Source organism: Lolium rigidum, chromosome 1 (assembly GCF_022539505.1).
Source record: "Lolium rigidum isolate FL_2022 chromosome 1, APGP_CSIRO_Lrig_0.1, whole genome shotgun sequence".
NCBI lineage: Eukaryota > Viridiplantae > Streptophyta > Magnoliopsida > Poales > Poaceae > Lolium > Lolium rigidum.
The window spans coordinates 75,845,753-75,850,505 of NC_061508.1; the positions used below are offsets into that span (position 1 = coordinate 75,845,753).

At 52.8% G+C, this 4,753-nt stretch overlaps 1 pseudogene; it reads right to left on the reverse strand.

Annotated features, from left to right (window-relative positions):
* Nucleotides 1-1,968: 1,968 nt before the first annotated feature.
* LOC124647589 lies at nucleotides 1,969-3,950 on the reverse strand (annotated as a pseudogene).
* Nucleotides 3,951-4,753: the final 803 nt, after the last annotated feature.

Below are 4,753 nucleotides of genomic sequence, written 5' to 3' on the forward strand. Positions count from 1 at the left end.
CTGGCTGCTGCCTTGGCCGGCGTCTCCCCAACGGCCGCTGATGCGAGGCGGGGACGGCGATGGCTTGTACAGCTCGTCGTCGGAGGCTTCGAGGTCGATGACGGGGACGACGGCGCCGGACGGAGGAGTCGCAGGCCGCCGGAAGCGAGCGGCGTCCTGGAGGTACCTCGCCTGCCGCTCCGCTTCTTCCTTCTCCCACTGCTCCCTCGACCAGGCGCAGGCCTGGTCGAGCGGCATGGCGTTGTCGGCGGGTACGAGGTCCTGGAGGGACCTCGCGATGACGGCTTCGAGGATGGCGGCGTCCTCGGCGCTTTCTTCCTCCTCGACTTTCACCTTCGCCGGTTTGCGCTTCCGCTCGCCGGAGGTGTCGTGGTCGCGCTTGGGGCGGCGCCGTCCTTGTGCCGTCGATGGTTCGCGGATGACGATGCCGCCGCCGCGTGTGCGGTGGCTCGCCGGGGAAGAGGGCTCCTTTTTCACCGGCGCCAAGGATGGCGCCGATCTGGAGATCGACCTCGCCGCCGAACCGGACGACGAGGAACTGGCAGCCATACGCCGTGGCTGCCAGCTGTTTCCCCATTGGCGGCTGTTCGATGGAGGAGGCATCGTGAGCCTCGGCGAGTTGCCGCCCTCGATGTGCTCGAGGATGTTGTGGAGCGTTCTGTTCGGCGCGCTCCACCATCGCCGGCGGCCCGCGGCGTTGTTGCGCGCATGCGGAGGTGGCGGGCCATCGTAGGCCGCCAGTTCCCGCTCCCACCGCCGGAGGAAGAACGAATTCCACCGCGTGATGTTGTCGGGGTGGTGGCGCGGGTCGGCGCGCTCTTCCTCCGTCATCGCCATCCGAGCCTCCTCGATGGCGACGTCGAGGGCGTGGCCCTGGGGCGGCGGCGGGATTGGCACGCCGCCGGCGCTAGCCGCCACCCGCCGCCGGGGGGCCTCGTGTCCGGCGGGCAGGGGTACCCCGCCTGGTGGAGGAGGTGCCCCTCCCACGCGTGTAGGGATCGGCGGGGGAACCCGTTGTTGGCTGCGCCGTCGTCGTCGTAGAACGCCATCGGTGGAGGTGGAGGGTGAGTGGAGGGGAGAATGGAGGAAGAGTGGAGCAGGGACGTCGCGGCGAGCGCTGCGGCTTATATATAGGCGTGGCGGGCGCGGCGGGCGCTGACGATTAATGCCGCGTGGAAGACGATGCGTGCGCGGAGGACGATGCGTGCGCGGAAGACGATGCGACGACATTAACTCGCCGCGTGGAAGCTACGCGGCCGGCGAATGCTGAACGGCGGCAGGCTTTTACAGCGCGCGAAAGACGATGCGATGAGGACGACGATCGGTGTCTCTCGCCGACAAGTTGGGGCCACCAAACGCGCGGGAAGTTTCCTCGCCGTTTCGCGCGCTTTTGTTTCGTCCGGAGTCCCCGAGAGCTCCCCGGGGGGCCGGGGATGGCGTGGGATCGCCGGATGAATTTAGGCCCAAATCCGGACGAAATCGAGGAACCGGGGGCACGACTGGACCGAATTTCGCCGTCCGGATGGAAAAAACGTCGTTCGGGGGCCTCGTCGGGGAGACGAGTGGAGATGCTCTAAGTCTAGCATTTTTGAGGTGACCACAATGACGCCTCTAAAAGAGTCACGACACCCGCAGATTGGAGAAAGCAACCACACCACATGTTACCGTAAAACAAGGAAGTCTGTAAGATCAATTCAAACATACGTGAACCTCTTGACACACGCACATGCACACTTGGAGAAGATGAAAGATGGGAGACAGGTTTGTGCTACCCAAGAAACGCAGCCTTTCTTGGTTTTTCTCTTTTATTCAACTGTAAATACAACAGAGTGGCTGAGTAACGAACCATGATTCCTGCTTCTGGCACCATCATATGATCATGGCGCATGCGATGCGATCCGGTTCCGGTGTGGACAGAGGCACAGAGCAAACCTCAAGCTGAGAAAGAAGGCGCAAGATGACTAAAATTTAGGCGAGGAACGTCTTGTTTGGCGGAGAACGGAGTAGTATGGTCTCGATGGTGAGGCCTGGGCCAAACCCAAAGAGCAGCCCCCACTCGAGACCTTCCCCCGCCGTCGGCAAGACACGTTTCTCTGACACCCGTCTCATCTCCTCCATGGCGACGATGACACATGAGCTCATTGTATTCCCGTGCTGCCTCATCACCTCCCTGGACACCTGCATCTTGTCCTTCCTCAGGCCGAGACTGCTCTCCACCCTGTCCAGTATAGCCCTGCCGCCTGGGTGCATCAGCCAGAACAGCTCCTCGTTCCAGTCCTTGGTGAGCCCCGCTTGCTCTAGAGTCCTCTTCACGAGGCCCTCTATGTTTCTCGAAACGTGCAGCGGGTTGTCCGGATCCAGCGTGTACATCAGCCCCTCCTCGCAGAGGTTCCCCTCCACCATCTTCTCCGTCCCCGGTATGATGTCCTGCGACGCAGACACCATCTCAAACAAGGGCCGCTCGTCGCCGGTGGGGTGCGCTCCAACGATGACGGCTCCAGCGGCGTCGCCGAAGAGAGCCTGCCCGACGAGATTCTCTGGGTGGGTCTCCGAGGGGCCACGGAAAGCCAAGCTGGTGACCTCCGAGCACACCACCAGAACCCGGGCGCCGGGGTTATTTTCTGCAAGGTCCTTCGCTAGGCGCAGGGACATGCCTCCTCCATGACACCCGGTCTGGTACAACATGAAGCGTTTGGTGGAGAGTTTGAGTCCAAGGAGCTTCACTAGATCGAAGTCTGCCCCAGGCATGCGCCCGCTCGACGTCGTGCACAAGACCAGGTGTGTGATGTCGGACGCTCGCCCACCCCAGTCACTGATGGCGATGCGTGCAGCTTCTGCGCCGAGTTGGGGTATAGCAGCATCCGTCAACTCCTGTCGAACGTTTAGCGACGGCGAACTATAGGCTGTGACATAGGGTTGCTCATTAGAAAGTCGTGAGACATCCAAAGATGTCGCTTCTCTATGGCTGTGCGATCACCTGAAAATTTGTACATGGCAAGAGCTTTTACTTCGTCTGATCATTCCGGACATGTCACATTATGCAAGATCATACTGATTATAACTTGATCACATGTATTGTGCCTTTTATATTTTACCTTTTGTATCGTTGGATATCGGATGTTTGTACGATTGTGTGCATCTTAATCATGCAGAGGCTGTAAAGCTTTAAATATTTTAAGTAATAAAATATTCTTTATCGAAAAAAAACATTATCCAAGATCAAACTTTGACCAAATTTTAATACTATAGAAATAAAATGCATAACTAGTTTTTTTATTTCCAAAAACACTTACTTACTTATGGTGATTATGTGGACGTATCATTGTAAGAATTTCTTATGTCTCAGTCATTTGTTTTTGCAACCATAGTTAAAAAGAAGAAAGTGCAACTTGTTTTGGGTTCCACTTTTCTTGAAACTTAAGAAAATCTTAATTGACATAGACGTAGACAAAACATTAAATACTAATCGAGCTGATTCTCCCTATCAAATCACGATTAATACAGTCTGTCCATAGTTCTAACCAACAAATACTCATGCATGCATTGCGACGTATAAACTCCTTAATTGTTGTACTATTAGTTAAGTTATCAACAAAAGTTGTCCTCAGACTCATGCCTAACGCATTAGCTCAGGGACGAAAAATAGACCTTTTATAAATAAAATTATAAAAGCCTATCACTCTTCTGACCAAACAGATAAACAACATAAATACTTTTCATTATGTCGAAGTGTGAACGAACTTACAAATCCTCTTGAACTTGGCCTTTAGATCCACCATGCCATTACTATTTGTCATCTGAAAATAGTAATCTGCGAAGGAAATTTGGGGCTGTATATTGGGCGGGGTAGCACTACCTAGTCCTATGATAGTTGCTAGCCCGTCACTATGACAGGCAAATATCGTCTTCCCAATAGGACCATCCTCCATATGTGTCCCATAAGAACCCATGTTGTTGATCTAATGCTACTCGACCAAACACCACACCACACAAACGGGCCATGTGATCTGCATATATAGAGGTTCCTAGGCTTGGAATCTTGGGATGTAGTTTTTTAGATCGTAAACCCAGTGAAGTACAGCCAGCTGAGTAGCTGACACACCACCTGAAAGACTTTAGTATTCGTCGGTTTTTTGTCCATGTAATGTTGAAATACTTTAGCATCGTATGTGAACATGAGATGTACTTTGGTAGATGGTAAGCCTGACGTACGACTATGACACAAATACTTTAGCATTCGTAGTTTCCTATGTTCATGTAACATTGAACCTGCTAAACCGTTTACTCGGAAGAAGACTAGCCAAATTGTTTCCTCTACCACATCGCTTACAAGGGCGAAAAGGAATATGGGCAAATCCCTGCATCTCTGTTTATCTATTGAACTGATAGAACAGTGTACGGATTTTAGATATAGACTAGATTCATCTACTTGTACTCAAAATCTCTTTCCTCCATGTACCTCTATATATATACCCCTTGAGGGTCACCATAATACAGTAACAGAATGTAGTTATCATTATTTTCTACATGGTGGTATTAGAGCGGTTAGTCTCGGATGCCGATCCTAGCTAGGGTTCCTCGCCACTTCTCCTCAGGGGCACGGCAGCAGGTCTCGATCAAAGATCGGATTGGTTCCATAGAATAGATATTAGATTAATTTTGAAATTACATTCTTGTAGATTGGATCCAGTTAGCCAGGAATAAATCCCTAGATCCTAGCATCCTCAAGTGAAAATCGAAGTGCAAATAAAGC